This window comes from Meleagris gallopavo, chromosome 13 (assembly GCF_000146605.3).
Source record: "Meleagris gallopavo isolate NT-WF06-2002-E0010 breed Aviagen turkey brand Nicholas breeding stock chromosome 13, Turkey_5.1, whole genome shotgun sequence".
Classification (NCBI taxonomy): Eukaryota; Metazoa; Chordata; class Aves; order Galliformes; family Phasianidae; genus Meleagris; species Meleagris gallopavo.
Window position 1 is genome coordinate 8,462,397 of NC_015023.2, and position 11,140 is coordinate 8,473,536.

Below are 11,140 nucleotides of genomic sequence, written 5' to 3' on the forward strand. Positions count from 1 at the left end.
TGTATATTTAAAACCATCTCTCTGTAGTTTTAATTATCTCAGTCTGCAGGGACAAAATGCAGCTCCCATGCCTGAGACCGAAATGAAAGTGCTGCACGCTGACAGCTAAGATGTCTGTCCTAGCTTGTTGAGATTTCCTGTAAAATTTGCATTGAAAAGGCAGCTTTAAATATACTTAAAATAAAAAGAGCATTTGCATCTAATTTGCTACACTTGCAGTATTAAAGTTTTATCTGAATAAAGACATGTCAAATGGATTTATATAGTTAAGCTGATAGCTTTTAAAGTCAACACAGTAACATCAGCTAAATTCAACAAAGTAATGGCAGTAGCTAATGGCATTTATTAGTTTATCATCATTTACTTAAAAACCATAACGCAGATCATTTTATTTTCACATTACTGTTTGTGATTCTTTGACTCAGTTTGCATTGATTCCACAAATTATGGCAGAAACTGACATTTATCTAACAGTTTTCCAAGCTGTGAATGTTGGCTTTAGTAGGAAGCAATTGAACTCTCGCCACACAATGGTTTCAGCTATACTAGAAACAACCATCTTCAAATAAACACGTTTGGCAACCATTTTAGAACATGACTGTTGCTTGTCTGAGGATGACAGAAGGGTTTTTGTTGCTGATAAGGCTCTTATTACAAACCACTGCCTAAGTAATCTACAGCTTGATCAAAAGAACTGCTAAACACATTCATCCCCAACCTAGCAAAGCACTGATTAGGTTTTGTTTTCAATATATGCATAATAGCAAGCAAGGCTTTTCACAGTACTTCTCTTCTTCAAAAGGCAAAAGACCTTCCCTCCTCACAAGGATCACTGCTGTTTACACACAGGGAAACTGAGGCACGAGAGAATCCAAATCATACCCCACGCTGCGGTGGGACTCAAGGCACAATGTTGCAAATCCCAGCTCAGCGGGATTATTTTTTACTTATGTTTTACTGCCACCTTATGCTCCTGTTGATTTCAAAGTGTCATCATCACTTGACCGGACCTCAGTGGAGCTACTTGCCAAAAGCACATGCTTATGATAAACACTGGGGAAGGGGCCTAAGATGAACTGTCAAGACACTGTAAGCCCATGGGAAAAAGCAAGGCTTATGAAAAATACTCTCAACTCTGCTACAGTGCCCTGTTTCTCCATCTGTTTAATAGTAATTACTCAGTACTAAAATTTTACCAGGAAATACTAAGCAACGTTTTATTGCCACCATAAAATCTGGGCACCCACACGGTTTGATTTGTAAATATTTTGGGTGCGGACATCTACATGTCATCACTCAGTTTTATAACTGCACTTGAAAATGACATCAGAAGTTTCCAATCACGAGATTTACTCTTCTTCTCAGTGATATCTATGCCTGTTCCTCAGTTGAAATAAAAACACAACTGAGGCTGGAGATAGGATTGATTTTCAGAGCTATGCATGGAGGTCAAAATTCTTGCTAATGGGAGGCCCATGTCTAATTCCCCATGACATACCCTAAACCCTTAATTCCAAAGAGATCACCAGTTTGTTGTTTTTTTTTAATAGTAAGGCCATATTCCCAAGAAAAAAAGTGACAATCAAGTCACATTTGGCAAGAATTTGAAGTGATCATGCTTTCTTCATGCCATTTATTACAATTCTCCCATTCCAATAGGCTTTGTTGCAGTGTGTCCTCACCCTGAACTCTGGCTTCTATTTCTGTACACATTTGTAATTCCCTGGCCCTGGGCTGGAGAGCACAAACCTCTGGCTCACCAGAACAGCCTGATACAGCTGGAGCAATGGATCCTGAGGCACAGCCATCCTTCTTGAATCGCCATCTCACAGCTGGCCAGCTTTCTTTCGGAAAGGAGCGAGATGGAACTATACTTTGCATTACCTTCATCTGGAGCCCCAGATTGACCTCATTAAATTCAATAGCAATTCTATTCTTACTTTAACAGCAGCTGAATTGAGCATTTATAAGGTTTTATTTTACTGAATATTACTAATGAAGAGCTATCACAAAAAGCTGAGTAAAAATGTTCTTTTGCTTCCTTTATAAACTGTCTTCCTTTGGCTCAAGGAGCATAGCTGCAACATACTAAAAATGCATACCGAATCTTATGGCTACTTCACTCATGCCAAACAAAATGACAATCCCAGAAGCTTCCACTGTGCCAGAGCGACCAGATGTTTCCTCCCCGGGCTGGAGGGGAGATAGTGCCTCTAGCAAGACTCGTCCCGAGGAGAATATTGTAGTACAAGTCACCTGAAACAAAAGCCTAGATCCAGGTAGCTACAGTACTGCGAACTGCATCAACATGTAAGAGCTAGGACAGCCGAAGGGAGTCAAAGTTCTGAATTCAAAGTCTGACACAGAAAAAGAAACCTCTTGATTTTCATCCAGATGCAAATAGAAAACCAACGCAGCTGCTGAGGAACTGGTTCCTGCCAGCTCCACCTGAGAAACAGGGCATTTGGCTCAGCAGTATTCAGTACTTCCATGTGGCTTTGAGGTACAGCCCCTAAGCAGTTCAGTTTGACCTGAACACCTGAGGGCATGTGAGAATTTTCCCATCCCTGATCACAGACAGGCTGGAGGAGCTGCTCTGAGCTCTGATCCCTCTATGGCAACATGAAGTGGAGCAACTTCACCAGGTTCACATCCTTTCAGCTGCATCTCACTGCGTTATGGTGAGCTTGCCTTTTATTTCATTCTTATTATACTTCAGACAGCTCATCTGGATCTTGTGCTAGCAGTAGTCATCCTCTACTTTCATTCTAATCCCCAGAGGCCATTCCTACTCCACATGGGTATGGAATAGCATCACCCCTGCTGGTGTCTGTTCTCCAGCAGGCATGATAATGTCAACAGGGCCACGAATTCAACTGATGCAAATTATCCCAAATTAATTTACTTTAGTGGAGCTCTTGGTGTTTTGTAATTGCATCCAGAGCAAAAATCCACCATTTCAAGCTTCATTATGAAACAAGTACTATATTAGCATCAAGCATGGAAAATCTCAGATTTTCCCTTTAATGATCCTGAAGATTACGTGCACCAAAAAAGTAGTGGAGAATCTATTGTAAAAATCACCAAATACATTTAATAGCTTAAAGCTAGGCATTCTTTAACAATTCAAAAAACAAAACAAAACAAAAAACCCTATTCATCAACCAGGAAGGAGAAGAATCAGTTTGTCATTATACCATCCCTGAGAGACAGAAGGCAACAGAAACACAAAGTTCTCAGGCCTGGAGACAGCATAAGCTAGGGAAAAGGAAAAAAACAGCAAATGGGCAAGTGCAGCCATATTACAATATATTACATATAAATATGGAAAAATATATTTATTGACTGTTGCAGTCTATTCTTTGCTCACCCTTGGCAACCCTTTTAGTCACTACACATCACCTTCCAACAGTGGGAAACACTTGTAATGGGGACTCACTTTTCAGTACCTGCAGTGGCAGCTGGAGAGAGCTTACATGAGCAGAGCCTGCCATGGGCTCCTCCTGCTCCCTGACCATGTGCAGTAGGTGCACAGAACACCATAATTCTGACAATTCTCAAACTGCTTCTGCCTGCATCAATTGCAATGGCTTTAACTCTGCACTCACAGAAGACGTTCTTCAAATCATCCTTAACCTTTTCTTTTTTCAGTCTCTGCATCACCCCAGTCTCTCCAGTACACGTACATCTCCCAATAACTGCACTTGGCTTAAGCTTGAAAAAAGACCTCTAACACTGTGACTTCAGCAAAAGCAGCAGAATCCCATTTCCTCTCGAAACAGTTGTGGAGATGGAAGAGGCTACAACTTTGCCTACTGTATCAGCACACGCCTATATGTCTAATCAGTACTGTTACAAAACCTGGAGAAGGGCCCACGTAATGAGAATAATGCATGACAGGAGGACATAAAAAACTAATCAAGGCAGCTGCAGTTGTGATAGTGTTTCTACAAGAAGGTCATATTACCTCCTTAGATGTGAAGATTGTGCAGAACAAAAGCATGTTCTTTCACAGGAGCTGGAAGTCCTCTACGAATTACATGCAACTTTCTGAAAAGAAACCAACAGAAATATTGTGAATACATTTTTTTCTATGGCAAAGAAATTAACTCAGTACATAGAACTGTATTTCACTGAAGATTTTAACAAAATGAGTTCTTGGAAAGCTTCTCTTGAAGGACACTGGCAAATTCTGTAGCCTTTATAACAATGGTCAGTTCATTGAGTGATAGGTGAGTTTTTTATGGGGCTAAGTTCCATTACACTCCCAAAGTGAGTTACCAGAAGTGATTACTAATGTGCTTGCCTATTAAAAAAAAATCTTAGTATCTCTATTTCCAAAAAACAGTACCTACCCTGGATTCTCCCCTCACAGAAATCTTGAAGTGTGGGGTAAACAGCCCTTCTTCCTTCTTTCCCTTCTAGCCTATTAATGACAAGCTTGCCCTCTTTTTACAGTCAAACTTTTGCCAACAACAAAACCTTTGTGAGATTTAAAGGAATGAATATGCAAACTACATAACCTCCAAGCTGCTAAAAAGGAAGAATAACAATAGAATGATAATTAAAGCATTACCATTCACTTTGTGGACTGATTGCATGCTCCCCTCTCCCTTCAGAACCTGCCTTTCATTTAGAGTTGAGGGAGCAACAGAAATCTCTTGGCCTGGGCTGCTCATCAGTAAGGCCTAAGACTTATGAATGTTCTGTCCATGGCTCTTGGGCTCCCATGTATACGTTTACTGAAGGATGATTACTGCATTACATTTTTGAATACCAAAGATTCAGGTCTGGATAAAATGTTTTACTTGCTTATCACCAAGCAATGGCCAAGTAGAAAAGGAAAAAAAAAAAAGATGAAAAAACCTATCTTCAGTGATCTGCTAATCAGTCTTCCCTACTACAGTCTATTCTATTGTCTACATTTGAGATAATGAATATTAAAATTGCACAATTCATCCCACAGGGTGTTATTCAAATTATACAGAGCACAACAGAATTCCTTCTCTTTGCTGTTGAAATTCTGCCTTCTTTAGGATGGAAACACAGGAAATATGGATGAGCAGAACGTAACACTGTACAGCAAAAGAGGAGAAACAAGCAGCAAATACAGCAGGGCAAACCCTTAATCCTTTAGAAAAATGAAAAAGCTGTAGGATCTCTGCAGCCTAACTTGTTATCATCAGCCACTGTGCTCGAAATCAAACATGTCTGCCTGCAAACCACAGCTAGTCAACTGCAGGCAACACAGCAAGTTGCAAAAACAGTGCGCAGGTTCCTGAAGTTTTCACGTATATTTTAATATTTGTGCAAGGCAGAAAGAGGTATTTTATACCCAGATGAAGAGGACAAGCACATGCTTGCATGCTCAGACCCAAAAGGCAATCCTTCCTCTACAGTATGAAACCCTGTGGAGGCCAAAGGCACAATCAGCCTGGTTGGGTAGCCAGTCTGTCTGGGAATTTGGTGTTTGGATACGAGAACTGTCTGCTCTCTGAAAGGCAGGGTGTGACCAGGGGTTTCACAGTACTTATGTTTTAAAATAAAATTTCTTTAGAACGGCAAAAATTCACGCAGACAGCAAGTTTCTGCAGAACTTTTGAAAGTGATCCAGTTCCTAGAAATTAGTGGCAAAACTGCTGAAGGGTTTGGTGAGAGAAGGAGCAGGCAAAGAAGGTGGGTACACCTGCACCCCACGGCTGCAGCCCAGCTCAGCACCCCTTCCTTCTCATCCAGAACAGCTCTGTACAGGGCAAAATCCATCATTTAAAAGAAGTGGGAAAATACAGCACATTGTGTTAAGTCCCCTCCTTTTCAAATATATACTGTACAGGTCATAACTTATCCTTTTTAATAAAAAAGAAATAAATTTACCTTTTGAGTGTCATTTCTGACCACTGCTGCCTGTTTGCTAAAGCCACAGGGCTTCACAGCAGACAGCCTGATGGAATTCCAGTTCACAGCTTAATTTTCCTCCTGATAAAAGAGACAAAAAGTTCCTTTCAGTAAAAATAAAATTTAATACGGTCCGCAAATTTGATATATTACAACCTCTGACCTCAGCTTAATTGTTCACAAAGGGCTAACGGTACCACTGGCAAGTAAATGACTTCTACAGAGTGTTGCAACCCTGATAGCTCAAGAGAAGGGGAGCAGCCGCCTGACAGATAATCAAAATTTCTAATGTGAACCATAGTGAGAGAGGTTATTCAGAGCACACCCAGAACACAGGAGCCTTCCACAGCTGCCATCGTAGCTCCTTAAGATGAGAAATGCTCAACCATCATCCTCACTCAACTTCGTTGAGCAACGGGCTGGAATTTACAGAGACACTGCTAGAATTTCGTGGAGGCTAAGTCTGCCCCCAGTTCTATGGCCCTGAAGAACTTTTCTTAGAGCTTGACAAGGAACCAAGGAAAAAACGAAGAAAAGGTCCTTCACGGGCTGCAGCATTTCAGGATAACCCTGCTCCTGTGGGCTGCAGTTCCTGCACAGAACATCCCCCTCCTCCTTCTCCTCCTCCAGCACGGGTCCTCCCTGGGCTGCAGCAGGGACAGTTGCTCTTGCATGGTCCTGTCCAAAAAGCTCCTTAAGTTCTTGTTGTATTGGGAGCATACAAAGAAAACTACCTGAAGCTCAGAGAGAGCGATCAGTAAGTTAGTTTAGCTCATTGTCCTTATTTGATTGCACAAAAACAGGAAAATTACCTGGCTGTCCCAGCTGCTGGTTTGGTAGCTAAAGGAAAGTTGGTTCAGGGGTGTATGCAGGTGCATTGTTCTGAGGCAAACTCAAACCAATACCACGCTTGTCCCTCTAGGACATCCAGAAGCAATTGACAACAAAATATTCACTCCCTGTTAGTCTGGGTAGGATTTTGGAGCCAGAGAGTATCACAAAAAGAGCTGTATTAAAAATATAGCAGCAGTAAGCATGCATGTCTGTGGAGCACCTGAAACACTGAACTGTGCACACATTTACACCTCAGCAGGCACAGGTCATTAACAGATGTAGTTACACAGAACGTACTGAACACAGTTTCCTCCCGATTCAGCACAGGCTCAGTGACATCAAATACCTCCCATCAAGCACCTGCAGCCCCCACATCACGGGCAGGCACACTTACAGCTGCATCTATGCTGCTGCAGCCTTCCTGGGATAAACTGCTGTGGCTGCCGCACCCACAGGGCAGCACCACCATCCCAACACACTAAGTGCTACTCTGCACCAACTGGATCCTTGATTGGCCTCCTGATAACAAGTAGAAGAGATGGTGAAACTACTCCTGTCCTAGCAGGAGAAGGACAGCTGAGCTACTTACATCTGCTGACAAATGGGAAAGAACACTGCAGGACGAGAGTATCTGCAGATCACCAGTTTCTTCCTGAATTAGTGATGCTGAAGTATCCAGCAGCCAGTATTTCTATTGGTTGTCTCAGTAGCAACGGAAAGCAACTACCAAAGCCTTCAGAAGTTCATATTTCAATTTTAAATCTGAGGCTATTTTAGCTAATGTCCCCAAGGCAACTGTCTGGTCAAATGTCAGAGTTTATGCTGCTGAATGAAATCTCTCTGTTGATGAGATCTCTGTAGCTTGGGAAGCAAGTTAGACTCCAACTTGAGCTTCTAAGATTATACTGAGCTGTGAATATCTTATTTTTTCTCTACTCCGCTTGGAACATATCTGAATCTTCCCATATTCCTACAAATTACTGAAAGTCTCTTCATGTTTGAATACCAGTTGGATTGTTGACGGATTTTCCCCCACTAATTCATTTAATTAAAAAAAAAAAAGAAAAGAAGAAGAATCTTTCCACTAATGCTGTTTCTGTATGCTTTCAAGTCTGGGATCTTACAAATTCATAATTTTGGCTTTTGTTTTGTTTGTTTTTAAGCAAAACATTGCCTGATCTCTTAAGAGTAATGCCAAGTTTCATTTCAGCTTTTTGATCCCAAGGATTCCTCCCCACTTCCCGTTCATCCCTCTGAGCTTCTTAGGTCCTTGGGTTTTGTCATTGTTTCATTTTCCCCCATCATTGCATTACTTGTACTCCAGCTTGGTTCCTTTCTTTTGTACAAGCACTGTGAGCATACCTGTTGCTGCAGACTTCTCTGACTAGTTTACATCTGAGCAATCCATTATGCTGTGCTGACTGCACACTAGTGACCACTGCATTTGGACTTTTTTTTGTCAATTTGCATGCCTTGAAGGCATTTTTTTTGATGGGCAAAGTTTAAAAAGAGCTTTTTGAACCATCACACCAGGGCACTCAGTCCTCTGCCACAACTGAGTCATTAAACCTTTATGTCATTCTTCCTAGTAGTGAGCTCGTACTCATGTTTATTCTAGTTTGGGGTGCCTGTGTTCCTGAACATCCAGGACACAACACCCACAGGGTAGTACCAGATGTCATATACCATTAATTCTACATGCAAAACCTTGTTATTTTGAAGAGCTCAAGGCAGACACAAAAAACAGTAGAAATGTGTTTTTTTCCAAGTCTGGTCTTGATAGAAGATTTCTACTTGACCAAAGTGGTTGGACTGCTGTATTACATGGAAAAACAGCACTTACATTTATGCCTGTCACCATTATCAATGTGCCTGTTGCAGAGGGCTTTCCTGCCAAAGCATTTAATGTGCCCTGTGCTTTATTTCGTCAATGTATAAAGGCCGTGCTAGAGCAGGTTGTATTGAACACTGCCTTTTAGAGGAGTGAATTTAAATTACACACTTGCCTAATTAAAAGATGCCTCTTTAAATGCAAAAAAGAGAGCATCCACCTTTCTGCTTTCACAAAAGGCAGAATTTAAGACCCCCTTCTCACCTCCATATTTCCACTGCCCTCTGGCACTGCTGCACGGCTGCATGGCTGTGGTGGCATCCGCATCACACACCCTTAAGAGCCCCCACTACTCCTCTGGCAACTGCAGCACATGCCTGAAAGAAGACAAAACAAAAGGAGTAGTTTAGTTGCAAGAAAGAGAGCAGTAAGGCTCACGCTGTAATTTCTCCTCTACTGAAGGTTTTACTTTTTAGCCTTGTTCTTCTCCTATACGCTACATTCTCTCCATCCTTGAGAAAGCAAGAGGTACCAGATGCTGACAAGACAACACAGAGCTAAACCTAGAAGTTATATTTTCAAATCTTTCATAAAATAAGCATCTGTACTTTTCCACTTATGTCTGTCTGTCTTCGTTACCTTCCAGATTTTTTTTTTTTTTCAATTACTGGCTGATACCCAAGTAGGTGAAAGTATTTCAGTCCCATCCCATCTCTAGGTTCAAAGAAAAAAAAAAAAAAAGAAACAGTGTAAGGTTGATCACACACTTGTTAATAAGTCAAAGCCGGATTCAAGTGTTTGTGTGAGGTAGAATTATCTCATTCTTTTTGTCTGTGTCTTTCTGTGATCTACCAGTCAAGTATGTGATTGGATTTCAGCTCAACAAAACCTTAAATTACACACCTATTGTGCCTGAGCTAAGCCTAGTTTCACAGCACTGGAGAAGGCTCCTCACTGCTCTTTTGGCACTGTTCGATCTGGCTTCTGCTATCATCCGCAGGTTGATGAATGAGTAATAGGATTAGAAAGTCTCATCTCCGCAATGCTGTAATTGTCACATTTGGTGAATCGACAAAGGGCTCGGGTGATGGAGAGGTGCTCCGTAACGAGAAGTCAGACATTCAACCTGCACTCTCCAGCCAACATGAAGAGAATGGGAGGGATAAAAAGAATCCCTCCAGCTCTCCATTTGCTCAACACGCACAGGTACCACATGCTCTAAATGAACCTTTCATGCATGGAAGGCAGAGCACTCTGCCTCTTAAAGGATCTTATCTCAGCACAAGATGATATACTTGTTGATTATTTGGCTGGGTTAGAAAGGTTAGAAAGTCTAGGAGGACTGGGAGCAGATTTTCCCATTCTCTCCTGGAATCTTTAATTCAGAAGACCTGAGCAGAGATGTCTTCAGGCCAGCAGAAGAGCTCCTGGCAATGCAGTGCACCGCAGCTGAGATCCCAGGCGGCCATCGAGGAAGGATGGACACAAGTGACCACAGCGCTCTCTGCGGGCCCACCACTAATAGCTATGGTGTGTTAGAGCACAGCTGAAGTTCTCAAAGGCTCCCATATCAAGTCCAATTCCAGAAGGGCAGGTTTACGGGCCCCAGTAAGGGACACTGGAACCTGTTTGCCTAAATAGCTATGCAAACTGAAAGGCCTGGCAGCAGAGACCCAGCAGAACAGATAGCTAAAACCTGTCAACTGTCTGTTTCTTTTATTTGCTTTTTGTTTTAATTTCCACTGCCTGCAGACACTGGCAACACCCCTGTTTCCAAAAAGAAGAATGGAAATTAAAAAAACTGCAGTTGAGCAGTTCTGTGTTGTGAAGCACTGTCTTCTCCTGAGAAATGGCTTCACGCAATGCATACAGATCAACAGGGAACTTTATTCCTGCCCACCTTTCACTATAAAAGGCTATCAAAAGCCAGCATCGCTCCTGCTAAAGGAACGTGTCCCCAAATGCTCTACAGATGTAGCATGTGAGGTCAACATTCACCATCCCCTTTCTCTGTCAGTGCGAGTTTCATTTTAATTACAAGAGCATGTTTTGCACATTGTAAAACTACCCCTGGCTCTGACCACCATAAGAAAAGGAACATTTAGCTCAGGAAACAGTAGCTGACCCTGTCTGCTCTCTTTCTTCCTTGGCATCAGCCTGGACTATTAACACCTTATGTGTGTTGCCTGTGCACACATATGTGTGCTCTACATCCATTTCATGCAGTACCTGTCATAAGTGCATACTAAAAACTTCCTACTGGGAATTCTCTGCTTTGACTCCTCTTCTTGGCATCTTGCTTAGTTATTGAACTCATCTGCTTGACAGAGAAACCTTTCTGCGTGCTAGAAGCTTTGTCCTTGGGAAGCTATGACATTAGACTTAAACACATAGAGGCCTTTTTCACCTCGCAGTTAACTCCTTAATTATTCATTCCCAACAGAGGAAATCAGGAGAAACCTTGGCAGCCAATGTAAACATTTTGTGGTAGAAGGCAATTCTTTTCCTTCCCGAGAGCACAGTATGACCACGATACTTCCTCTTCTAAAAATCAGTGGATTTTGCACAATTTTTTTTTTT

At 41.9% G+C, this 11,140-nt stretch overlaps 1 long non-coding RNA gene across 1 annotated transcript; it reads right to left on the bottom strand.

Annotated features, from left to right (window-relative positions):
• Nucleotides 1-310: 310 nt before the first annotated feature.
• On the bottom strand, nt 311-8,936 carry LOC104912960. The gene is made up of 4 exons (XR_004161152.1): nt 8,825-8,936; nt 5,875-5,976; nt 3,968-4,050; nt 311-3,258 (listed from the first exon to the last, which is right to left on the bottom strand). It is a non-coding gene; the product is annotated as an uncharacterized LOC104912960 (long non-coding RNA).
• Nucleotides 8,937-11,140: the final 2,204 nt, after the last annotated feature.